This window comes from Ranitomeya imitator, chromosome 1 (genome assembly GCF_032444005.1).
Source record: "Ranitomeya imitator isolate aRanImi1 chromosome 1, aRanImi1.pri, whole genome shotgun sequence".
Taxonomy (NCBI): Eukaryota; Metazoa; Chordata; class Amphibia; order Anura; family Dendrobatidae; genus Ranitomeya; species Ranitomeya imitator.
This window is the reverse complement of record NC_091282.1, coordinates 549,570,896-549,598,855: the sequence shown is the minus strand read 5'-3', so window position 1 is coordinate 549,598,855 and position 27,960 is coordinate 549,570,896. Positions and strand designations below refer to the sequence as shown.

The following is a 27,960-nucleotide window of genomic DNA, read 5'->3' as shown; positions in this document are numbered from 1 at the left end:
TACAAATAGTGATCTATTTCAAATGTTTATTTGTTAATGTTGATGATGATGGCTTACAGCTAGTGATGAGCGAGTGTGCTCGTTACTCGAGTTTTCCGAGCATGCACAGGTGATCGCCGATTGTTTGTGGCACTGCAGCTGCATGATTTGCGGCTGCTAGACAGCCTGAATACATGTGCGAATTGCCTAACAAACAGGAAAACCCTGCATGTATTCAGGCTGTCTAGCAGCCGCAAAATATGCAGATGCGGAGACGCAAACATAATCTGCGCACGCCCAAGAGACTCTGAGATCACCCAAGCATGGTCGGAAAACTCAAGTAACGAGCACACTCTCTCATCACTACTTACAGCCAATCAAAACCCAAGTCACCATCTCAGTAAATTAGAATACTTTTTAACACCAGCTTGAAAAATTATTTTAAAATCCGAAATGTTGGTCTACTGAAATGTATGTTCAGTAAATACACTCAATACTTAGTTGGGGCTGACTCTTTTGAGCGATTTTTAAAAGGGTTTTCCCATGAACAATGGTCAAAAGTTAAATTTTATAAGAGTGGCCCTGTGCACTGCAGTACTTTGCTCTGCCCTCAACAGGGCAGACAAAGTACGCCTGCGGTGGAGCCGCAGCGTGAAGACCAGGAGAGGACGTCATCTGATGAAGATGGGAGGCGCCGGCCCCGACCAACAGCGGGACCGCCCCTGGGTGAGTATAATCTAACGTCTTTTTCTCATCTTTTAGGATACAGCTGGGGCTTATCTACAGCATTCCAGAATGCTGTAGATAAGCCTCTGATGCTGGTGGGCTTACCTCACCCGCGATTTTGGGGGTGACAGATTCCCTTTAATAAATGTGATATCTGACATGTAGGACAGAATTTGAAGACTGCCGTCACACTAGCAGTATTTGGTCAGTATTTTACATCAGTATTTGTAAGCCAAAACCAGGAGTGGGTGATAAATGCAGAAATGGTGACGTGTTTCTATTATACTTTTCCTCTATTTGTTCCTCTCCTGGTTTTGGCTTACAAATACTGATGTAAAATACTGACCAAATACTGCTAGTGTGACGGCAGCCTAATTCTGGTGCATTTAGCTTAGTTAACCCCTCACCGTACCCCAAAGTTTAAAAAAGAGCAATGAACGAGAAGATTCCTCTCACCAATAGGTGGCAATGCCTATTAGATTAGCCTGGTGGGCACGATAAGTAGTAGTTTCCAGATCCTTTTTAAGTGGGGTATATGCAGATGTCTACAATAAAGGGACTGGTCTCTTTCTCATGCTGCCCGTGGTTAAAGCGACATGAATTGCTTGACTGGTCTCTCCTCTCAGATTCTGGTAACATCTTAATTATTTCCATGCTGCTTTGCCATAGAATCAGAGTGGAAATAATGGAAGCGCTGGAACTGTCACAGTAATGAACACCTACATTGTTTTACTGAACCCATTGACTTGAAGTTACTAAGATGGAGCAGATATATAAGGAGTAAGAGATGTATAATTATACAGGTCCTTCTCAAAAAATTAGCATATAGTGTTAAATTTCATTATTTACCATAATGTAATGATTACAATTAAACTTTCATATATTATAGATTCATTATCCACCAACTGAAATTTGTCAGGTCTTTTATTGTTTTAATACTGATGATTTTGGCATACAACTCCTGATAACCCAAAAAAACTGTCTCAATAAATTAGCATATTTCACCCATCCAATCAAATAAAAGTGTTTTTTAATAACAAACAAAAAAACCATCAAATAATAATGTTCAGTTATGCACTCAATACTTGGTCGGGAATCCTTTGGCAGAAATGACTGCTTCAATGCGGCGTGGCATGGAGGCAATCAGCCTGTGACACTGCTGAGATGTTATGGAGGCCCAGGATGCTTCAATAGCGGCCTTAAGCTCATCCAGAGTGTTGGGTCTTGCGTCTCTCAACTTTCTCTTCACAATATCCCACAGATTCTCTATGGGGTTCAGGTCAGGAGAGTTGGCAGGCCAATTGAGCACAGTAATACCATGGTCAATAAACCATTTACCAGTGGTTTTGGCACTGTGAGCAGGTGCCAGGTCGTGCTGAAAAATGAAATCTTCATCTCCATAAAGCATTTCAGCCGATGGAAGCATGAAGTGCTCCAAAATCTCCTGATAGCTAGCTGCATTGACCCTGCCCTTGATGAAACACAGTGGACCAACACCAGCAGCTGACATGGCACCCCACACCATCACTGACTGTGGGTACTTGACACTGGACTTCAGGCATTTTGGCATTTCCTTCTCCCCAGTCTTCCTCAAGACTCTGGCACATTGATTTCCGAATGACATGCAAAATTTGCTTTCATCAGAAAAAAGTACTTGGGACCACTTAGCAACAGTCCAGTGCTGCTTCTCTGTAGCCCAGGTCAGGCGCCTCTGCCGCTGTTTATGGTTCAAAAGTGGCTTTACCTGGGGAATGCGGCACCTGTAGCCCATTTCCTGCACACGCCTGTGCACGGTGGCTCTGGATGTTTCCACACCAGACTCAGTCCACTGCTTCCTCAGGTTCCCCAAGGTCTGAAATCGGTCCTTCTCCACAATCTTCCTCAGGGTCCGGTCTCCTCTTCTCATTGTACAGCGTTTTCTGCCACATTGTTTCCTTCCAACAGACTTACCATTGAGGTGCCTTGATACAGCACTCTGGGAACAGCCTATTTGTTGAGAAATTTCTTTCTGGGTCTTACCCTCTTGCTTGAGGGTGTCAATGATGGCCTTCTTGACATCTGTCAGGTCGCTAGTCTTACCCATGATGGGGGTTTTGAGTAATGAACCAGGCAGGGAGTTTATAAAAGCCTCAGGTATCTTTTGCATGTGTTTAGAGTTAATTAGTTGATTCAGAAGATTAGGGTAATAGGTCATTTAAAGAACCTTTTCTTGATATGCTAATTTATTGAGACAGGTTTTTTGGGTTATCAGGAGTTGTATGCCAAAATCATCAGTATTAAAACAATAAAAGACCTGACAAATTTCAGTTGGTGGATAATGAATCTATAATATATGAAAGTTTAATTGTAATCATTACATTATGGTAAATAATGAAATTTAACACTATATGCTAATTTTTTGAGAAGGACCTGTATATAGTGGTGTGAATGTGTTTTCCACCATCCTGATTTCCTATTCTTTTGTATGTTTGTCACATTTTAAATGTTTCATATCCCCAAACAAATTTAAATATTAGACAAAGATAATATAAGTAAACACAAAATGCAGTTTTTAAATGAAGGTCTGTATTAAGGGAAAATAAATCCAAATCTACAGGGCCTTGTGTGAAAAAGTAATTACGCCCTCTTCCTCTTAAAGCACAGCTAAAATATAAATTATCACATCTTTGGGAAGCTGAGTTTAATTTCCCTAGCCAAACCAGGGCTGATTACTGCCACACCTGTTCACAAACAAGAAATCACTTAAATAGGACTTGCCTGACAAAGTGAAGTAGACCAAAATTCCTTAAAAGCTAGACATTATGCCGCAATCCAAAGGAATTCTGGAGCAAATAAAAAAAAACAAAGTAATTGAGATCTATTAGCGTGGAAAATGTTATAATTCCATTTCTAACCCTTTATGACTCCAGTGAAACACAGGGAGAGCCATTTTCCAGAAATAGTGAAAACTTGAAACACAGTGGTGAACCTTCCCAGGAGTGGCTGGCCAACCAAAATTACTCCAAGAGCGCAGTGATGACTCATCCAAGAGGTCACAAAAGACCCCACAACAACATCCAAAGAATTGCAGGCCTCACTTGCCTCAGTTAAGGTCGGTGTTCATGATGCCACCATTAGGCTGGGGTCACACGTAACGTATGAAAAATCAGTCCAAGTCTCCCTGCCGAGAGTCGCACGAGTGTCATGCGAGTACAATCCAATTTTTCACACCTAGCATCCGATTTACATCAGTGCAATGCGATTTTTAACATGAGCTTTTACATACAGCGATTCTGTTATTTACACATCATTGTCAAAGGAAATATTCATCAAAACATATATATTATAATATAGTGATGCAGCGGTAGCACCGTACGCAGTGAAACCGCATTGACCCAAGCAGGTTCAAACAAAACTTTCCTTTAATGTGTTACGTCACACAGTCTGTTAGAAATACACCATACACGGCTTCTTCATCCTGACCAATGGAAATATATGGTACACGGCTTCTTCATACAGTTCATTAGAAATACACAATACACAGCTTTAGGGTATGTGCACACGTTGCGGATTTCCTGCGGATCCGCAACGTTTTTTGCGGTGCAGAAACGCTGCAGATCCACAAACGATTTACAGTACAATGTAAATCAATGTGAAAAACCCGCTGTGCTGATGGTGCGGAAAATTCTGTGTGGAAACGCTGCTGATTAAAAGTAGCAGCATGTCACTACTTTTTTTGCGGATCGGCAGCGTGTTTGTACCCATTCCATTATAGAAATTCGCAGCGGTAAAAAAACATAGTAAATCCGCACCAAAAACGCACAAAATCCGCATAAAAACGCGTCAAATCCGCACCTGCGTTTTCTGCCAAGAGATGCAGAATCCGCACCAGAAATTCCTAAGCCTAATCCGCAACGTGTGCACATAGCCTTAGGCCAGGGCTCCCCAACCTGTAGCTCGGGAGCCACATGTGGCTCGCGGCCCCATGAATTGTGGCTCGCGACTGTCTGCAGGCTTGATGCATTAGGTCCAGGTCTAGCAAACCGGTAGGAAGACCGCATCTCAAAATGGTGAATTTTGTGAGTAGCCTTGCACAGAATTGCAGATATGGATGCACATTTACTGGTCTTAGGGGTTTAGAGATGTTTTAGGTATGATACGCTAGAGGTTTGTACTACCTGTTATAGGAGGTGCTCAAAGATGGATGTGACAGTGTGTTGGGAGAATACTGAATGGGGGTATTGTGGGAACCCCTGGATCTCGGTGTACTGCTCTGGAGTGATTTCTGTGGCAAAGCTTTGGTTATCATTATATCTGTAATGGGGGCTTTGGTTGACACCATTAGCACAGCATTTTTTTTCCTATTGATTTACATAGTACTGTAAATCACTTTGCAGATCTGCAGCATTTCTGTGCGGGGAAAAAAAACGTAGCGGATCCGCAGTAAATCCGTAACGTGTGCACATAGCCTAAGTTTGCAGTCAATAAACAGGCCGGACTTCTCTCTGTCCAGTTTCCCTGGGTGACCGCACGCCGGTACCAAGTCTCTTACTCACGCCGTGCACCACACGCTACCCTCCGGATTGCAACCTGTTAAAAGACAGCCCGAGACTCAGGGTGTCAGTCTCTTTGGTTCCTTTTGCCCCTGTGATGCTCCACACAGAAAGAACTCTGCAGACAACTGCTGTGTCTGCTTCCAAGACCAACACTGACACAACTCTCCCTCTACTATAGGGATCCTAATTAGTTACTGCTTCACTACTCTAATTACAGCTACACCTGTGTGTGCAGTACGCCCTCATGGCCTCACTATGCTTCCGTGCGCATTCTGGAGAGCACAAACAGCGCCCCCTAGCTGTAACAGGAGTCACTGCCTCACTATATATAATATATATATGCATGCATGCATGCATGCATGCATACACTATTGAACCCGTTCTATGCCCGGGTGGCGAGCATTTATATTGGTATATGGTCTCCATCCTGGTATGTGCTGCTCCATCCTGCGTCCCCATCCTGTCATGTGCTGCTCCATCCTGCGCCCCCATTCTGTCATGTGCTGCTCCCATCCTTCGCCCCCGTTCTGTCATGTGCTGCTCCCATCCTGTGCCCACGTTCTGTCATGTGCTGCTCCCATCCTGCGCCCACGTTCTGTCATGTGCTGCTCCCATCCTGCGCCCACGTTCTGTCATGTGCTGCTCCCATCCTGCGCCCATGTTCTGTCATGTGCTGCGCCCACGTTCTGTCATGTGCTGCTCCCATCCTGCGCCCACGTTCTGTCATGTGCTGCTCCCATCCTGCGCCCACGTTCTGTCATGTGCTGCTCCCATCCTGCGCCCACGTTCTGTCATGTGCTGCTCCCATCCTGCGCCCACGTTCTGTCATGTGCTGCTCCCATCCTGCGCTGCTCCCATCCATATGCCCCATATGCTGCTCCATAAAGGTTTATGGCCCCCATAAGATGCTCCATAGTATATGCCCCCGTACACTGCTCCATTATGGTTGATGGCCCCATAAGATGCTCCATAGTATATGCCCCGTATGCTGCTGCGATATATATATATAAAAAAAAATACCATACTCTCCTATCGTCGCTGGGCGCCGAGTGCTGGGGGGCCTGAGCAGGCGGGGACACTGGCGCGCTGTGGGAGTCAGGTGCCGGAGTCGCCACTAGCTCAGGCCCCCCAGCACTTGCTATATTCACCTGTCTGTCCCGTTCCAGCGCTGCGCGCCGCTCCGTATTCCGGGTCCTCTGGCTGTGACTGTTCAGTCAGAGGGCGGCGCGCATTAAGCGCGTCATCGCGCCCTCTGAACTGTGAACGTCACAGGCAGAGGACCCGGAAGACGGAGCGGCGCGCACTTTTTTGGGCTGAAAGTAACCCTCTCGGCTTATGCTCGAGTCATACCCAGGGGTCAGCAGGGGAGGGGTAGCAGAGCTGTGTAATAGTACTCACCTGCTCCCAGCGCAGTCCCTGCACGTCCGTTCCCTGGCGCCAGCAGCTACTTTCTGTAGTGAGCAGTAATGTGGTACCGCTCATTACAGTAATGAATATGGACCCGACTCCACTCCCATAGGGGTGGAGCCGCATATTCATTACTGTATTGAGCGGTACCACATGACTGCTCACTACAGGAAGAAGCTGCTGGCGCCAGGGAACGGACGTCAGGGACCGCGCCGGGAGCAGGTAAGTATAGTGCGCTATATTCACCTGCTCCCCGTTCCACCGTCAGCGCTGCTCCGTCTTCCCCATCCTCTGCAGTGATGCTCAGGTCAGAGGACGCAATTAGTGCACGCCGCCCTCTGCCTGAACAGTCAGTGCGGTCGGCGGTGGAACGGGGAGCAGGTGAATACAGCAAGTGCCGGGGGCCTGAGAGGTGAGTATGTAATTTTTTTATTTAATCGCAGCAACAGCATATGGGGCAAATATCTGTATGGAGCATTATATGGGGCAAATATCTGTATGGAGCATCTTATTGGGCCATGTGCAGCATTATATGGGGCAAATATCTTATGGGGCCATGTGCAGCATTATATGGGGCAAATATCTGTATGGAGCATCTTATGGGACCATGTGCAGCATTATATGGGGGAAATATTTGTATTAAGCATATTATGGGGCCATGTGCAGCATTATATGGGGCAAATATCTCTAGAGCATCTTATGGGGCCATAATCAAAAAAAATAAAGGGAACACTTAAGCAACGGAATAACTCCAAGTAAGTCAAACTTCTGTGAAATCAAACTGTCCACTTAGGCCGGCTTCACACTCAGCGTATGAAAATACGGTCCGTATATTACGGCCGTAATACGCTGAAATGTCCCGAAAATAGTGGTCCGTAGCTCCTCCGTAGGCAGGGTGTGTCAGCGTTTTTTGCGCATGGCATCCTCCGTATGTAATCCGTATGGCATCCGTACTGCGTGGTTTTCTCGCAGGCTTGCAAAACCAACATACCGCTATAGAAATGATCCATGTGTCCCAATAAGAAGAAAAAAATAAATAAAATATATATATATATATATATATCTATATCTCTCATTAGACACATATATGTATATATATTAATATTTTTTCCAGCGCTATACAGCTTGAAAGCCGGTAATTCAATTACCGGCTTTTTCTTTCTCCTTCCTAAAACCCGACATGATTTGAGACATGGTTTACATACAGTAAACCATGTCTTCTCTCCATTTTTTTTGCAGATTTCACACTACTAATGTCAGTAGAGTGTATCTGCAAAATTTGGCCGTTCTAGCTCTTAAAATAAAGGGTTAAATGGCGGAATAAATTGGCGTGGGCTCCCGCGCAATTTTCTCCGCCAGAGTAGTAAAGCCAGTGACTGAGGGCAGATATTAATAGCCTGGAGAGGGTCCATGGTTATTGGCCCCCCCCCCTGGCTACAAATATCTGCCCCCAGCCACCCCAGAAAAGGCACATCTGGAAGATGCGCCTATTCTGGCACTTGGCCACTCTCTTCCCATTCCCGTGTAGCGGTGGGATATGGGGTAATGAAGGGTTAATGCCACCTTGCTATTGTAAGGTGACATTAAGCCTAATTAATAATGGAGAGGCGTCAATTATGACACCTATCCATTATTAATTCAATTGTAGTAAAAGGTTAAATAAAACACAAACACATTATTTAAAATTATTTTAATGAAATAAAAACAATGGTTGTTGGAGTATTTTATTCTACGCCCAATCCAGTCACTGAAGACCCTCGTTCTGTGAAAGAAAAAACATAATAAGCCAACAATATACTTACCCTCCGCAGATCTGTAACGTCCAACGATGTAAATCCTTCTGATGGGGTTAAAACATTTTGCAGCAAGGAGCTTTGCTAATGCAATGCTACTCCTCGCTGCAAAACCCCTTTTCTGTGCCTTTTCTGGGGTGGCTGGGGGCAGATATTTGTAGCCAGGGGGGGGCCAATAACCATGGACCCTCTCCAGGCTATTAATATCTGCCCTCAGTCACTGGCTTTACTACTCTGGCGGAGAAAATTGCGCGGGAGCCCACGCCAATTTATTCCGCCATTTAACCCTTTATTTTAAGAGCTAGAACGGCCAAATTTTGCAGATACACACTACTGACATTAGTAGTGTGGAATCTGCAAAAAAAATGGAGAGAAGAGATGGTTTACTGTATGTAAACCATGTCTCAAATCATGTCGGGTTTTAGGAAGGAGAAAGAAAAAGCCGGTAATTGAATTACCGGCTTTTTGCTATATCGCGGCTGTATGAAGTAAGAATATATACATATATATATATATATATTTATATATTTATTCTACCTATTCTAATGTCAGCTGTCAGTGTGATTTTACTGTACACCACACTGAATTGCCGGCTTTTCTCTCTAACACCGCTGCGTATTCCTCGCAAGTCACACTGCTGGTCCGTGTGTAATCCGTATTTTTGGGGCTTCCATAGACTTTCATTGGCGTTTTATTTGCGCAATACGGTGACAAACGCAGCATGCTGCGATTTTCTACGGCCGTAGAAAGCCGTATAATACTGATCAGTTTAATACGGCAGATAGGAGCAGGGGCATAGAGAGTAATTGTGCCGTATTTTTTGCGAGTTTTACGGACGTAGTTTCTGCGCTCTTACGTCCGTAAAACTCGCAAGTGTGAAGCCGGCCTTAGGAAGCAACAATGTTTGACAATCAATTTCACATGCTGTTGTGCAAATGGAAAAGACAACAGATGGAAATTATTGGCAATTATCTAGACACACTCAATAAAGGAGTGGTTCTGCAGGTGGGGACCACAGACCACATCTCAGTACCAATGCTTTTTGGCTGATGTTTTGGTCACTTTTGAATGTTGGTTGTTCTTTCACACTCGTGGTAGCATGAGACGGACTCTACAACCCACACAAGTGGCTCAGGTAGTGCAGCTCATCCAGGATGGCACATCTATGTGAGCTGTGGCAAGAAGGTTTACTGTGTCTGTCAGCGTAGCCTCCAGAGGCTGGAGGCGCGACCAGTACACCAGGAGATGTGGAGGGGGCCGTAGGAGGGCAACAATCCAGCAGCAGGACCGCTCCCTCAGCCTTTGTGCAAAGAAGAACTGGAAGAGCACTGCCAGAGCCCTGCAAAGTAACGTCCAGCAGGCCACAAATGTGCATGTGTCTGCACAAACTATTAGAAACCGAATCCATGAGGATGGTCTGATCGCCTGACGTCCACAGATGGGGCTTGTACTCACGGCCTAACACCGTGCAGGATGCTTGGCATTTGCCACAGAACACCAGGATTGGCAAATTCTCCACTGGCACCCTGTGCTCTTCACAGATGAAGGCAGGTTCACACTAAGCACATGTGACAGTCTGGAGACTCCGTGGAGAGCAATCTGCTGCCTGCAACATCCTTCAGCATGATTGGTTTGGCAGTGGGTCAGTAATGGTGTGGAGTGGCATTTCTTTGGAGGGTCGCACAGCCCCCCATGTACTCGCCAGAGGTCGCCTCACTGCCATTAGGTACCGAGATGAGATCCTCAGACCCGTTGCGAGACCATATGGTGGGGGGGGTTGGCCCTGGGTTCCTTCTAATGCAAGACCATGCCAGACCTCATGTGGCTGGAGTGTCAGCAGTTCCTGCAAGATGAAGGCATTGAAGCTGTGGACTGGCCCGCCCGTTCCCCAGACCTGAATCCGATTGAACATATCTGGGACATCATGTCTCGCAGCATCCACCATCACGCTGCACCACAGACTGTCCAGGAGTTGGAGGATGCTTTCGTCCAGGTCTGGGAGGAGATCCCTCAGGAAACCATCTGCCCCCTCATCAGGAGCATGCCCAGGCATTGTAGGGAGATCATACAGGCACGTGGAGGCCACACACACTACTGATAATCATTTCCTTGTCTTGAGGCATTTCCACTGAAGTTGGATCAGCCTGTAACTTCATTTTCCACTTTGATTTTGAGCATCAATCCAACTCCAGACCTCTGTGGGATATTAGGAAACAGGAACACATGGGCTACTTGCACAGTGAACAAGTCTGTATGATCATGTTCACACACCACCAAGAAACCTGAAGACACAAAAGAGAATAGTAAAACCAAAAACACTCAGTTTGAAAAAATGTTGCAGTAATCCGCAAGTGCTAGTAAAAGATGTAAAAAACAGGGTATTTGGTTGATACGTTTTTTGCAAAAAATGTATACTAAGCTGCTCTACCAATCTTCACGGTATACCCTTATCAGAGCAGTCCTAACTAATGTATGCAATCCCTATCTGATGTATTTAAAAACCTGATCATCTGTATATTACCTGTGTGAACAGGGTTCAGAGAGGAAAAATCCATGTGTGCATACAGGGTAGAACAGCTTTTTTCAAACTGAGTGTTTTTGGTTTTACTATTCTCTTTTGTGTCCTCTGTGGGATATTAGTTGTGATTTACGTTGATCATTTTTAGGTTTTATTGTTCTCAACACATTCCACTATGTAATTAATAAATATTTACAACTGGAATATTTCATTCAATGATATCTAGCATGTGTGATTTTAGTGTTCCCTTTATTTTTTGAGCAGTAGATAGATATAGCCAGTAATTCACTGCAGGAGCCGACAGGATAGAAGAGATGGATTACATACAGTAAATACAAATGGAATTGGTAGATATATAGATGTCGGTTACAAATTAGTGTAGTGTGCAAATTACTGGACATGATTTTAATAAAAGATTATTTTTTGGGAAAAAAAATGGCGTGGGCTCCTGTGCACTTTTCGTAACCAGCAGAGGGAAAGCAGATGGCTGGGGGCAGATGTTTATAGTCTGGGAAGGAGGTAATACCCATGGATTTTTCTAGGCTATTAATATCAGTGGAATACAGTCACAGAAAAAAGTCATTTAATTCAAAGAATGACAGACTCCTTTAATATTCTTAATCAAACCATACTTGTGACCTTGCTAATTCTTCCGATGCAATCGTCCTCTGCAAAAGAGGTAAAAAAACAGTATTCCTCACCTTTTCGCAGAGATGCTTTTAATCCATTTGTCCCACTACAGGTCCAGCTCTGCTACATCTAGATGGCAGACTGCATGATGCAACCATGCAGCCTGTCATCCAGCAGACACACTGATCAGTGTGCTCAATTTCTCTGTGTGAACTGCTATTACCTGTCTGAGGGCACCGTGAGCGTGAGAAAGTTCTCCTGCTCACGGTGTCGCGACAAGTCCTGCGAGTTCACGGCCAATGAACTCCCTTCACCTATGTGACGTCAGTTCGAGTGCTATGGAAAATGTTCCAACGGCGCTCGCGCTGACGTCAGAACTCCCTACTCAATATTGATCGTTGCTTATAGTGCTATATGTATATATGGTTCATACTATGATAAAAAAAAACTTTATCATTAACTCCTTTGGTGCATAATAGTTATCTGGATTGAATACTATACCCTAGTTACACTCTGACTCATTATTCCCTATTTTCCCTGCTTTGGTAGTGCTACTCTAAATTGATACGTGTTTTTTTTTATGTGATGAAATTATTAAACTTTATATAGTTGTTTAAAAAATACTCTTTGACCTCTGGGTTTACACTGTGAGGTGTTTGGTGATATTGAATTTTTTGAGTTTTCTTTACTTTTTTATGTGATTTGTATGTTCTCTCCGTGTTTGCGTGGGTTTCCTCCGGGCACTCCGGTTTCCTCCCACATTCCAAAGACCTACAGATAGGGATTCTAGATTGTGAGCCCCATCGGGGACAGTGATGATAATGTGTTTAAGCTGTAAAGCGCTGCGGAATATGTTAGCGCTATATAAAAATAAAGATTATTAAAGATTATTATTGATACCTATTATTGGGAAACAGTTGTGTTATACTGTACTAATTGTATTTGTCACTGACACCTACCCTATTTTTTTCGGACTTTAAGACGCACTTTTCCCAAAAAATTTGGGAGTAAAATGGAGGGTGTGTCTTATAGTGCGAACGCAGGCTTACGGGAGGGGGGGGGGGGGTTGGGGCAGAGGTGTGGCGATGCTGTGGGTGGTGCGGAGTGCACCTGAGCAAGGTACCTTCTTCAGGATGTCAGTGTCAGAAATGAGGTGAGTCTGGTGATGCCGCGGCCCAGTGTCCACGGTGAGCAGAGCCGAGTGCATCACCGATTTCCGTGCGGCCATTTTCCTGAAGCCTCTGGCGGCCCACGGCTTCTGGAAGATGGTCGCAGGGAAATCGGTGATGCACTCGGCGCTGCTCACCGTGGACACCGGGACATGGCGTCGTCACATTTCTGCCACCGGCATCCTGAAGAAGGGACCCTGCTCCATGCTCTGACACCGCAGACACCGGACCTGCATCATCGCACCCCAGGACTGCAGCATTGCCCCACTTTTGCAGCCGTCGGCTTCCTGAGGAAGGAACCATGCCTTGTGTGACCCCGTTGTACCACCGCCAGCCCTCAGGTAAGATACCTTAAATTTGGACAATAAGTCGGACCCCCATCTTTTAAAAATCTTTTTTCTATTTTCCACCCCAAAATTTGGGGCGCGTCTTATGGTCCGAAAAATGCGGTATATATCTACCTATTCCATTTGTATTTACTGTATGTAATCCATCTCTTCTGTCCTAATAACGATCTATCTATATCTGATATAGATATATAGATAACTATATGTATACTAGATGTTGGCCCGATTCAAACACATCGGGTATTCTAGAATATGTATGTATGTATGTTGCGCTGTCAGTGGTGTTTAAATCCCGCACTAATATCGCTGATTGGCTGATATCCGAGACAGACAGACAATTAGACCCTTAGACAACACAATGGCTGCACTTGACAGCAGTGGAGGACAATGATGATCCCAGAATTCGCGGCAGACTGTGCCCATCGCTGATTGGTCGAGGTCGGGTATTCTAGAATATGCATGTCCCCGTAGTATATGGACAATGATGATTCCAGAATTCGCGGCAGACTGTGCCCGTCGCTGATTGGTCGAGGCAACCTTTATGACATCATCGTCGCCATGCTGTGTCCGTCCCTGATTGGTCGAGGCCTGGCAAGGACCAATCAGAGACGCGGGATTTCCAAGACAGACAGACAGACAGAAAAACCCTTAGACAATTATATATAGATATATGTATATACTAGATTGTGGCCCGATTCTAACGCATCGGGAATTCTATAATATGCACGTCCCCGTAGTATATGGACAATGATGATTCCAGAATTTGCGGCAGACTGTGCCCGTCGCTGATTGGTCGAGGCAACCTTTATGCCATCATCGTCGCCATGGCAACCATTATGACATCTACGTCGATACTGTGCCCGTCGCTGATTGGTCGAGGCGAATTGGCGGCAGACTGTGCCCGTCGCTGGTTGGTCGAGGCAACCTTTATGCCATCATCGTCGCCATGGCAACCATTGACATCTACGTCGATACTGTGCCCGTCGCTGATTGGTCGAGGCAACCTTTATGACATCGTCGCCATGCTGTGCCCGTCGCTGATTGGTCGAGGCGAATTCGCGGCAGACTGTGCCCGTCGCTGATTGGTCGAGGCAACCTTTATGACATGTCGCCATGCTGTGCCTGTCGATGATTGGTCGAGGCCGCCAATCAGACGCGGGGTTTCCAGGACAGACAGAAAAACCCTTAGACAATTATATATATAGATAGATAGATATAGATAGATATAGATAGATAGATATAGAGAGATATATCTGTATACATACATACACATATATGTGTATATATATATACACACACACACACACACACACACACACACACACACACACACACACACACACACACACACACACACACACACACTATTTTGCGGATTAAAAGATGTGATCGGAGAAGAACTTTTTTTTTTTTTTCTTTTAAAGGGAACCGGTCACCCCCAAAATGGAAGTTGAGCTAAGTCCACCAGCATCAGGGGCTTATCTACAGCATTCTGTAATGCTGTAGATAAGCCCCCGATGTATCCTGAAAGATGAGAAAAAGAGGTTATATTCTACTATTCTACTCACCCAGGGGCGGTCCCGCTGCTGTCTGGTCCGATGGGTGTCGCGGTCCGGGGCCTCCCATCTTCATAGGATGACGTCCTCTTGCCGGGCCTCTCTGAGCTTTCCTGGCGCCTGCGCACTGCAGTGCTTTGCTCTGCCCTCAACAGGGCAGACAAAGTACGCCTGCGCCGGAGCGTGAATACAAGAAGAGGATGTCCACGTAAGAAGATGGGAGGCCCTGGACCGCGACGCCCATCGGATCGGACTCCCCCGCCCAGGTGAGTATAATCTGACCTCTTTTTCTCATCTTGCAGGTTACATCGGGGCTTATCTACAGCATTCCAGAATGCTGTAGATAAGCCCCTGATGGCAGTTTGCTTTGCTCAATTTCCATTTTGGGGGTAACAGGTTCCCTTTAATAAAATGGTAGTGCTTCCTATAATCTATGCGTTTTATTGCTTACCGGGGGTGGTGGCTGCGGTGGAGCGTTGCTGCAGGCTGGGATGACAGGATGGTCGGATGTGTTTTGCGGCGCAGCCATTTTCCCAGGGTCCAGTCCACCGCATAGAAAACTATGACTATGGGGACTCTGAGCTTTCACAAGATGTTGGCAGAGCCCCTGCAGCATCGGACACGCACAGGACCGACCAGCCTGCGGCCGGTAAAGTATATCTGCATTTAAAAGACGCACCCCTATTTTCCCCCCAAATGGACACCTGTGCGTGAAATTCGGACAGCACTCGCATGGTCCAAGTGCTGTGCAATTTTATTACTTTTTTCCTCGCACCCATAGGCTTGCATTGGCAAGTCTCAGACGACATACGCCTAAAATCGCAGCATGCTGCGATTTCACATGCACGTAGAATACGCCTGAGAAAAAATATGGTGATGTGAGCTGCCCCATAGATTAACACTGGTCCAAGTGCTATGTGATGTTTTCTCACATAGCACTTGTCTGTATTCTACGCTAGTGTGGCCCCGGCCTTAGAAAGGGACTAGACAAAAATGGCCTGCATGGCTGAATTCCAAGACAAAAACCACTGCTGAGCAATAAGAACATAACAGCTTGTCTCAATTTTGCCAGAAAACATATTGATGATCCTCCAGACTTTTGGGAGAATACTTTGTGGACTGACAACACAAAAGTAGAACTTTTTGGAAGGTGTATGTCCCGTTACATCTGGTGTAGAAATAACACAGCATTTCAGAAAAGGAAAGTCACACCAACAGTAAAATATGGTGATGGTTTTGGGCCGTTTTGCTTCTTCAGGACCTGGAAGACTGACTGGTAAATGGAACAATGAGTTCTGCTACCAAAAAATCCTGAAAGAGAATGTCCGACTATCTGTTATTGACCTCAAGCTGAAGTGCACTTGGGTAATGCAGCAGGACAATGATCCAAAACACACCAGTAAGTCCACCTCTGGCTTAAGTAAAACAAAATGAAGACTTTGGAGTGGCCTGGTCAAGGTCTTGTCCTTAATCAGATTGAGATGCTGTGGCATGAACTTTAAAAAGGCGGTTCTTGCTCGGAAACCCTCCAATATGGTTGAATTACAACAGTTCTACAAAGATGAGTGGTCCAAACTTCCTCCATAGCGTTGTAAAAGACTCATTGCAAGTTATCTTAATCACTTGACTGCAGCTGTTGCTGCTACGTAAGGGTGGTCCAACCAGTTATTAGGTTTAGGGGGCAATCACTTTTTTTTACACAGGGCCCTGTAGGTTTGGATTTCTTTTTCCCTTAATAATAAAGACATTCATTTAAAAACTGCACTTTGTTTGTGTTATCTTTGTTTAATATTAAAATTTATTGCTGATCTGAAACATTTAAGTGTGACAAACATGCAAAGGAACAGGAAACCAGGAAGGGGGAGAGCACTTTTTCACACAACTGTATCTGCAACTATAAATTTTAAAAATGTTAGGAGTCACTTGCACATATACATACTGGCTTAACAGTTTCCTGCTTCTATGTAGTTTTTGATATGCTTGCACTTTACTGGCAATATGGGTCATACAGCAGGATCTGTATAAGAACATTGTGGTGAGGTCAGTTCCTACCTCCTAATCTGGGGTGCATTTAGATGTGGGGTCTTGGTGGTGCGGAGCAGGGAATTATTTCACTTGCTTCTGGACATCCCTGTATGGTCTCCTTTTATAGGTAATGTTGGGGCTGGTACTCTGTGAGCTGAAGGTTTTCTAAAGTCCAGCTAGGGAGCTAGCAGCAGAAGGTAAGAGATCTGGTCCTGTATTGCCATGTCTGTACAGACAACTTGGGTCCAGATTATCTGGAACAGGCCAGGCCAGTCTTATAAATTACAGCAGATGTCACTTCCTTGTGGAAACGCCTTGGATTATTAACCACTTTGCTGCCAAGAGCTGCAGAACTGTAAGGGCAGAGGCTGCGTCCCTTATTGCCCTGAGTCACCATGCATGTCTCTGGAGCTGGGTTTTGTACCACTTTGCATGGCATGTTGTAGCCGCCAGCGCTCTGGCCCTAGGTCTGGCTCCTGCAGTGGAGCACTTGCTAACCACTGAAGTAGGCATAGAACTTACACATCCTTCCTGGTGTCACTACATAGAAGAACAAGTCCCCTGTGTTCCTGTATAGGCTTGTTCCGGTGGGTGGGAGCAGTGAGCCTGTTCCTGCAATCTGTGCTCTGCCCACATGTTTTCCCGGGCACACTTACTCATACTCCACCAATATTACCGCGGTTGTTTCCTTTAAGACCCCTCGCCCTGTTTGGGGTAGTGTAGATTAAAGAGCCGGCTGCGCATGCGCGACAGGAGGCGGCTGGAGCCTCCATGTGTAAGAGGCGCATTATTTGGCAACGTGAGCAGAGGCCAGGACTACCGGGGATCCGTGTGTGCTGGGACCCGGCGAAAGAGGCCTCGGCCGGCCTGGCACATTTAGCCGCCCTGGTGACGCTGTAAGTCGGGACCCTGGGACTATTGGGCGAAAAGTTTCCGGAGTGTGACTGTTTTGTGCTCCGATGGAAAAGTTGTAGTATTATTTTATTTAATGAGTGTGCTGCTCCTCCTCACAGGTGGGGGGAGGGGTGGAGAAGCTTCATTATCGCCCGGTTATTGGCAGCCCCCTGATCTGTGAGTAATGTCCGCCGGTGCTCCCTAGGTGTGGGCTCTGCGATGAGGATAGAAGTTGCTGGTGGTTACGTGATCGCATCCACTTGTGAATGTTGCTTCTCTTCCGGTTATCCTATCATTACACGGCTCGTAGGTGGGGGAGGGGGCGCCGGTCAGCTGGCTCCCCGCAACCTATTTACAGGAAAGCGGGGGTCACGCTTCTTGTGACCCCCCCCCCCCCCCCCTGCTCCGGCGTGGGGAGGCTTAAATAAAGGAGGGGGGGGGGGGGGTGCTGAGGGGGCAGCAGATGTGTCCGGGGACCTGTGATCAGCCATCAGTGGTCGGTAACGGAGTGCACACAAGTTTCCCCTTCCATCTGAGGAGGGGGCAGGAGGCTGTCACAGACGGGGAGAAGCCTCTCTGCACCCCTTTCCTGGAGGCTCATTGATGGGGCAAAGGTTATGTGGGGTCTGGCCCCTGGTCGGGTGGACAAGTCCCTCCCTGGCATCAGCTGCTGTTGTTGGTAAATGGTGTGATGAGGAAGGAGGGGGCTGCTAAGGCTTGGAATAGGTGTATGGGTGTTGTACATGGAGCTCAGCCCAGGAGAGGACAGGCCATCTTAATATCGAACAAGATGCACATCTGTGCCTGCTAACCCTGTCATAATAAGAGTCCCTCCTCTTTCTACAGCCTGTCCTTCCTGCTGTGAAAGGTGCATCAGGCCCAATGCTTGCAGCAACCTACATCTTTTACATGTCCTCACTTTTTTTTCATAGATGTTTCAAAATATATTGATATTTATTGTGAATGCTAAGAACCAAGTTACTACTACTCCACTTCACTTAGTCGTCCCATTTTAAAGAAAAATAAATTTTTATATTAGAATACACTGAGGTGTCACAAGAAAATGGAAGATAAGCTTACACACAAGGCTGGGTTCACCCTTGTCTGATCAATGTTTTTTTTTTTTTTCTTCTGTAAAACCTACTGAAGCACCTGACTCCATATTTTACAATCAATTGAGTCCATCAAGTAATGGATCTGTTCCTATCATTTGGTTCATTCTATTTTGCTTTAGGAATTAAAAGAAAAGAACCCAGAATGCCAGTGTGATTTCTTTGCCAATATGCTAGTTGAAGCATTGTGGACATCTGTGAATTAAATAAGGTTACATCATTGTTCAAAATTAACACTTGGAATAATGAAACTGAATGTATTAGGTTGAGTTCCCACAGCGCAAAAACAGCGCTTTTTCCCTGCATATTCTTTTGCAAAAAATACTGTCAGTACCAACAAAATACATTTTAAGAAATATATCTGCGGTACAAACTGACGAGCTGTTGGTTGGAGAAAACCCACAGCATGTCTATTTTGTTTATATTGCATATGTTGAATTGAGGGTCTCTTTCCCATATCAATGCTGAAATTTGCAGCCTTGTTGCACCTTTTTGCGGTGATATTTGCAGCGGTCCATACTATTGCAGGTATCTCTGACAGAGGTCCGGAGCACATACATTCTGTGGTAACATAGCCGGTACATAAAGTCTTTCTAGTGCTTTTCCTATTCTTTACAATTGTCCCTCCTCAACATTTATATATACATTTTCTGGTGATGCACTCTCTAAATGTATAAAAGACATTAAAGAATGTGCATGGTTTGCTAGTAGTTATCCCGAGAAGACCTTTTAAATTAACATTATAGGGTATATTTAGTTTTGTTGCAGGTTTTTTTTTTTTTTTGTGTGCAAATTTTAAAATCGGATTCATTCATCTGAACAGATTTGTTTCTGCAATATCTATGGACTTCTCATTTGGCTCCAGTTAGCTGAATAGAACAGTTGCAGAAAATTCTCCAGTAAAGTTAGCACATGTGAATTTTCCAACATAAAGCAGACAGCTAGAGCTTTGTAAAATTGTTACATATCAGTGCTTCTCACAAAATTAGAATATCATCCAAATCTTAAGTTATTTCAGTTCTTTAATATAAAAAGGGAATCTCATATAGTCATTACAAACAGTGATCTATTTCAAGTGTTTATTTCTGTTTGTTGATGATTATGGCTTACAGCCAATGAAAGCCCAAAAGTTACTAATTAGTATTCTTTATAACACCATTTTGAAAAATGATCCTAAATGTTAGCCTACTGAAATGTACAGTGGGTACGGAAAGTATTCAGACCTTTTAAATTTTTCACTCTTTCACTGCAGCCATTTGGTAAATTCAAAAAAGTTCATTTTTTTCACATTAATGTACACTATGCATCCCATCTTGACTGAAAAAAACAAATGTAGACATTTTTACAAATTTATTATAAGAAAAACTGAAATATCACATGGTCATAAGTATTCAGACCCTTTGCTCTGTATTGAGTAGAAGCACCCTTTTGAGCTAGTACAGCCATGAGTCGTCTTGAGAATGATGCAACAAGTTTTTCACACCTGGATTTGGGGATCCTCTGCCATTCTTCTTTTCAGATCCTTTCCAGTTCCGTCAGGTTGGATGGTGAATGTTGGTGGACAGCCATTTTCAGGTCTCTCCAGAGATGCTCAATTGGTCAAAAATGGTCACAGAGTTGTTCTGAAGCCACTCCTTTGTTATTTTAGCTGTGTGCTTCGGGTCATTGTCTTGTTGGAAGTTGAACCTTCGGCCTAGTCTGAGGTTTTTATCCCGGATATCTCTGTGCTTGGCCGCATTCATGTTTCCTTCAATGGCAACTAGTCGCCCTGTCCCTGCAGCTGAAAAACACCCGCATAGCATGATGCTGCCACCACCATCTTTCACTATTGGGATTGTATTGGGCAGGTGATGAGCGGTGCCTGGTTTTCTCCACACATACTGCTTAGAATCACCAAAAAGGTATACCTCCGTCTTATAAGACCAGAGAATCTTATTTCTCATAGTCTGGGAGTCCTTCATGTGTGTTTTAGAAAACTCTATGTGGGCTTTCATATGTCTTGCACTGAGGAGAGGTTTCCCCTGGGCCACTCTGCCATAAAGACCTGACTGGTGAAGGGCTGCAGTGATAGTTGACTTTGTGGGACTTTCTCCCATTTCCCTACTGCTTCTCTGGAGCTCAGCAGTAGTGATTTTGGGGTGGTTCTTTACCTCTCTCACAAAGGCTCTTCTCCCACGATTGCTTAGCTGGATGACCAGGTCTAGGAAGACTTCTGGTGGTCCCAAACTTTTAAGGATTATGGAGGCCACTGTGCTCTTAGGAACCTTGACTACTGCAGAAATTCTGTTGTAACCTTGGCCAGATCTGGGCCTTGCCACAATTGTCTCTGAGCTCCTTGGCCAGTTCCTTTAACCTCATGATTCAAACTTGGTTTCACATGCACTGTGAGCTGCGAGGTCTTATATCAGCGTTCCCCAAGTCCAGTCCTCAAGAGCCACCAACAGGTCATGTTTTCAGGATTTCCGTAGTATTGCACAGGTAATGGAATTATTGCCTGTACAGGTGATGCAATTATCACCTGTGCAATACTAAGGAAATCCTGAAAACATGACCTGTTGGTGGCTCTTGAGGACCGGACTTGGGGAACACGGTCTTAGGCTAGTTTCACATTTGCGTTTAAATCCGCAGCGTTTAAAACGCATCCGCACGTGGTGGAAAAAACGCATACAAACGCAGCGTATTTTAGACACATGCGTTGTCGGATGCGGTTAAAAAAAGCCGCGTTTGTACGCGTTTACATGCGTTTTTTCCTGCGTTTGCGTTTTTGGTGCGCATGATGAGAAATTTCACAAGAGAAAAATCAAGATAACCAGACACCGCCAATGGGACTACAGAGGGCGTGTATTATGACGAAATGCGGAACGGTATAATCGCCCCCCTAAAGAAATTCATGAATAGCTGTTTTTTTTTTAATTCTGCTTCACAAAAATCGGAATCAAAAGCGATCAAAAATGTCACGTGCCCGAAAATGTTACCAATAAAAATGTCAACTCGTCCCGCAAAAAACAAGACCTCACATGACTCTGTGGACCAAAATATGGAAAAATGGTAGCTCTCAAAATGTGGTAACGCAAAAAATATTTTTTGGAATAAAAAGCGTCTTTTAGCGTGTGACAGCTGCCAATCTAAAAATCTACTAGAAAACAACCTATAAATAGAAAACAAACCCCCATCATCAACTCCTTAGTTAGGGAAAAAATAAAAAAATGTATTTTTTTTCCATTTTCCTATTAGGGTTAGGGTTTGGATCCCTTTATCACCTTGATGGTGGGGGGTGGCTTATCAGTGTCTAGACTTGTTTTTCTCTATTGAAACGCATGCGTTCAAAAACGCAACCAAATGCATGTGCTTAAAAACGCATTTGTTTACATAGACAGCAATGCGTTTTTGTGAAGCAAACCTTGCGCAATCGAACGCATGTGTTTCCTGGCGGCAAATGGACGCCTCTAGAAATTACTACATGTTGCATTTCTGCGCCAAGACGCAAGCATCGAAACGACGCATGCGTCGTCAAACGCGGCAAAACGCGAACAAAAAAAAAACGCATTCATTTTTAATGTTAAATATAGGAAAACACGACGCATGCGTTTATATGCGGCACAAACGCTGCGGCAAAAAACGCAAATGTGAAACCAGCCTTATATAGACAGGGGTGCGCCTTTCCATATGAAGTCCTATCTGTTTAATTAAACACAGATGGACTCCAATGAAGGAGTAGAACCATCTCAAGGGGGATCACAAGGAAATGGACAGCATGTGACTTAAATATGTGTCTGAGCAAAGGGTCTGAATACTTATGACTGTGATATTTCAGTTTTCCTTTATTAAATATGCAAAAATTTCTACTTTTTTTTTTTTAAAGACAAGATGGGGTGCAGAGTGTACATTAATGAGAAAAAAAGAACTTTTTTTGAATTTTCCAAATGGCTGCATTGAAACAGTGAAAAATTTAAAGGGGTCTGAATATTTTCCGTATCCACTGTATGTTCAGTAAATGCCTTCAATACTTGATTGAGGCTCCTTTTGCATCAGTTACTGCATCAATGCGGCGTGGCATGGAAGCAAACAGCCTGTGGCACTGCTGAGGTGTTATGGAAACCCAGGTTGCTTTGATAGCAGCCTTCAGCTCGTCTGCTTTGTTGATCTGGTGTCTCATCTTTCTCTTGACAATACCCCATAGATTCTCTATGTGGTTAAGGTCAGGTGAGTTTGCTGGCCAATCAAGCATAGTGATACTGTTGTTTTTAAACCAGATATTAGTACTTTGGTGGTGTGGACAGGTGCCAAACTCTGCTGGAGAATGAAATTTCCATCTCCAAAAAGCTTGTCGGCAGAGGGAAGCATGAAGTGCTCTAAAAAATTTTTGGTAGACAGCTGTGCTGACTTTGGTCTTGAAAAAACACAGTTGACCTATACCAGCAGATGACATGGCTCCCAAAACCATCACTGATTGTGGAAACTTCATACTAGTCCTCAAGCAGCTTGGATTGTCTGTCTCTACACTCTACCTCCAGACTATGGGACCTTCATTTCCAAATGAAATGCAAAATTTTCTTTCATCTGAAACACCTTGGACCACTGAGCAACAGTCCAGTTCTTTCTCTCCTTGGCCCAAGTAAGACGCATCTGGCGTTTGTCTATTGGTCATGAGTGGCCTGACACAAGGAATGCAACACTTTTTTTTTCTACCACACTTTTTTTTTCCTTCCAGCCAACTTCCATTAATATGCTTGGATACAGCACTCTGTGAACAGCCAGCTTCTTTAGCAATGACCTTTTGTGGCTTACCCTCTTTGTGGAGTGTGTCAATGACTGCCTTCTGGACATCTGTCAAGTCAGCAGTCTTTCCCATGATTTTGGAGCCCACTGAAACTGACTAAGGGACCATTATACGCTTAGGAAGCCTTTGCTGGTGTTTTTGGTAATTATTCTTCTACTAGATGGTGGCCCGATTCTAACGCATCGGGTATTCTAGAATATGCATGCCCACGTAGTATATTGCACAGCCCACGTAGTATATTGCCCAGTCACGTATGTAACAGGTTAAAAAAGAGTTAAAATAAAAAAATAAATATATACTCACCTTCCGAGGGAGCCCTTGTAGTCCTGTCGCCTGTGTGCGGGTTGGATGAGCGCAGGACCCGTGATGACGTCGCGGTCACATGACCGTGACGTCATGGAAGGTCCTTCTCGCATGCCATCCTTAGCCCCGGAACCTGCCGCTTGCACTGCTGAGGAGAGGACGCGACGGCGGAGGGTGAGAATAACGTTTTATTTATTATTATTATTATTATTGCTATTTATTATTATTATTATTATTATTATTATTATTATTTGTAACATTAGATCTTTTTACTGTTGATGCTACATACACATCATCAATAGTAAAAAGTTGGTCACGCAGGGTTAATAGCTGCATTAATGGAGTGTTACGCCGCGGTCCATTAACGCTGGCATTAACCCTGTGTGAGGGCTGACTGGAGGGGAGTATGGAGCAGGCACTGACTGCGGGGAGGAAGGAGCGGCCATTTTTCCGCCGGACTGTGCCGGTCGCTGATTGGTCGTGGCTGTTTTGCCACGACCAGTCAGCGACTTGGATTTCCATGACAGACAGAGGCCGCGACCAATGAATATCCGTGACAGACATACACAGACGGAAGTGACCCTTAGATAATTATATAGTAGATTTACTGAGATAATGACTTTTGGGTTTTCATTGACTGTAGGCCATAATCATCGACATATGTAATGAGTTTCACTTTTTGTATTAAAGAACTGAAATTCACTTTTTGATATTCTAATTTTGTGAGAAGCACACTCCATTTCTTCTGTATTGGCTGGTTCTTTATATTCTTTCCCCCCTTTGCTTTGCTTAATCCGTGAACAGGTACAGTACAGACCAAAAGTTTGGACACACTTTCTCATGTAAAGATTTTTCCGTATTTTCATGACTATGAAAGTTGTAAATTCACACTTAAGGCTTCAAAACTATGAATTAACACGTGTGGAATTATATACTTAACAAAAAAGTGTGAAACAACTGAAATTGTCTTCAATTCTAGGTTCTTCAAAGTAGCCACCTTTTGCTTTGCACACTCTTGGCATTCCCTTGATGAGCTTCAAGAGGTAGTCACCGGGAATGGTTTTCACTTCACAGGTGTGCCCTGTCAGGTTTAATTAGTGGGATTTCTTGCCTTATAAATGGGGTTGGGAACATCAGTTGTGTTGTGCAGAAGTCTGGTGGATACTCAGCTGCTAGTCCTACTGAATAGACTGTTAGCTGCTTTTTTTCTTGCCATAATACAAATTCTAAGTAAAGAAAAACGAGTGGCCATCATTACTTTAAGGGTATGTGTCCACTTTCAGGATGGCCGGCGGTATCGTCGGAGCAGCTTAGCCGCTCTGCGGTAAGCCCCGTCCCCTTTCTGGGACGCGATGATGCCGGATGTGTTCACAGCACACATCCGGGATCATCGCTCCCCACCATAGGGCCCTGTGCTATATATTGCGGCGATGCAGCGTCGCCGCAAGATATACGGACATGCTGCGATCTGAAAAGACGCGCAGCATGTCCGGAGTCGCAGGGCCGCCGCGTGCGTGTTACCACGCATAGTGGAGACGGGATTTCATTAAATCCCCTCCACTATGCTGTAACATCTGGACGCTGCGTGTCTGACGCTGCGGCTCTATGCAGCGTCAGACACGCAGCGTTTCCTGCACGTGGACACATACCCTTAGAAATGAAGGTCAGTCAGTCCGAAAAATTGGGCAAACTTTGAAAGTGTCCCCAAGTGCAGTGGCAAAAACAATCAAGCGCTACAAAGAAACTGGCTCATATGAGGACTGCCCCAGGAAGGAAGACCAAAAGTCACCTCTGCTTCTGAGGATAAGTTTATCCGAGTCACCAGCCTCAGAAATCGCAGGTTAACAGCAGCTCAGATTAGAGACCAGGTCAATGCCACACAGAGTTCTAGCAGCAGACACATCTCTACAACAACTGTTAAGAGGAGACTTTGTGCAGCAGACCTTCATGGTAAAATAGCTGATAGGAAACCACTACTAAGGACCGGCAACAAGCAGAAGAGACTTGTTTGGGCTAAAAAACACAAGGAATGGACATCAGACCAAAGCACAGACTTCCACTGGTCTGAGTCCAAATTTGAGATCTTTGGTTCCAACCACCGTGTCTTTGTGCGACGCAGAAAAGGTGAACGGATGGATTCTACATACCTGGTTCCCATCATGAAGCATGGATGAGGTGTGATGGTGCTTTGCTGGTGACACTGGGGATTTATTCAATATTGAAGGCATACTGAACCAGCATGGTTACCACAGCATCTTTCAGCGCCATGCTATTCCATCCATTTTGCGTTTAGTTCGACCATCAATTATTTTTCAACAGGACAATGACCCCAAACACACCTCCAGGCTGTGTAAGGGCTATTTGACCAAGAAGGAGAGTGATGGAGTGCTACGCCAGATGACCTGGCCTCCACAGTCACCAGACCTGAACCCAATCGAGATGGTTTGGGGTGAGCTGGACCGCAGAGTGAAGGCAAAAGGGCCAACAAGTGCTAAGCATCTCTGGGAAGTCCTTCAAGATTGTTGGAAGACCATTTCCGGTGACTACCTCTTGAAGCTCATCAAGAGAATGCCAAGAGTGTGCAAAGCAGTCATCAAAGCAAAAGGTGGCTACTTTGGAGAACCTAGAATATAAGACATATTTTCAGTTGTTTCACACTTTTTTGTTAAGTATATCATTCCACATGTGTTAATTCATAGTTTTGATGCCTTCAGTGTGAATGTACAATTTTCATAGTCATGAAAATACAGAAAAATCTTTAAATGAGGTGTGTCCAAACTTTTGGTCTGTACTGTATGATCCTTAACGGCAGTTCTGCTGGTTCGTGTTGAAGACGGAGGTGGTCTGAAATCCACTTCCTGTGTTAATGGTGTTTGAGGCTGCTCCTCTTATCGTATTGGTAGTCGCTCTACCTGATCAGATCACCAGCAAGTCCATGTATGCAGAGAGGAGTACAGTTTTACTAAACATGCTAATGTATGATTATGAAGAGAACACAATATTTTATCACTTACACTTATTGCTGATCTTAGGCTACGTTCACATTCGCGTCTTTGGACGCAGCGTTGTCGCCGCAACGCACGACGCATGTGAAACGCACGCAAAAATGCATTGTTTTGTGACGCATGCGTCCATTTTTGGCTTGATTTTGGACGCAAAAAAAAATGCAACTTGCTGCGTCCTGTGCGCCCTGACGCTTGCGCCAAAAAAGGCGCATGCGTCTCAAAACGCAAGAAAACGCATGTCCATGCGCCCCCATGTTAAATATAGGGGCGCATGACGCATGCGTCGCCGCGGCTGCGCCCGACGCAGCCCCGCAAAACGCGAATGTGAACGTAGCCTTATTGGGGAGGGGAAGGGGTAAGTGTGCCTCTGGTATATACATTTTAAGGTCACTTTAAGGTACATTGTCGTTGGTGTCAGGATTTGGGCATAGTTTCACTCCTAAAATTTCCATAGGCAAAATAAACACTCTGTGGAAATGCATCATAATGAACTGGTATCTTATGAATTTACATTAATCATGGAGAATCTGTGACATAACCATGGTTTTTATATTATACTGCATGGTCATTATCAATAGAGATGCGTGAACCCAAACAGTAATTAGCGCAGCACCACAAAGCCCCACCCACAGGTCCGACCCAAAGCACGTCATGTTATCAGTAGAACAACGCCAACCTGACAGTGTCTGTAGTTTCAAAGGGAGACATCCAACACAGTTGACCAATCTAAACTATTCTTATGGCCATCCTGGTTATAAACTGCTGAAAAAAGTGAAACCTGTATGCCTCATATCAGATACCTTGTTGCTGAGAAGTCCTCTTTTATCACTTTATATAAATGACCTCTTCCAGCCTCTGGGGAGGAGGCTGCCTGGATGATGACTCTGCCCCCATAGCTTATTTTACATGAAGGGAGGAGTTACCATTGTGAGACAAGTAACTAACATTGGACAGGAAAACTGTAAGGCTATGTGTCCGCGATCAATAGAAGTGCTGCCTTCCGTGAGGATTTACCGCACTCAATACATTCTATGGATTTAATTTCTGTTGTGGAGACTAGAGTCTCTGCAAGAGAAATAGACATGCTGCAGTCTTAAAAGACGTGCCACATGTAAGTTTCCGTGGGTAATCCACAGGCACACGTACACGCATAGTGGGCATGGGATTTCTAGAAATATGTC

General features: G+C 44.7%; 1 protein-coding gene across 2 annotated transcripts in view; it reads left to right on the top strand.

The window, feature by feature from the left end:
• Window positions 1-27,960, top strand: part of GATAD2A (GATA zinc finger domain containing 2A) — a 120,343-nt gene that overhangs the window by 7,493 nt on the left and 84,890 nt on the right. The window contains exon 1 of one of the 2 annotated variants that reach the window (XM_069767694.1): window positions 17,320-17,581. The exons of the other annotated variant lie outside the window; for it this stretch is intronic. The gene's annotated coding sequence lies outside the window, so the exon portion shown is untranslated. Of the gene's footprint in view, window positions 1-17,319; window positions 17,582-27,960 lie in introns of those variants that run through there. 2 annotated transcript variants of the gene reach the window in all.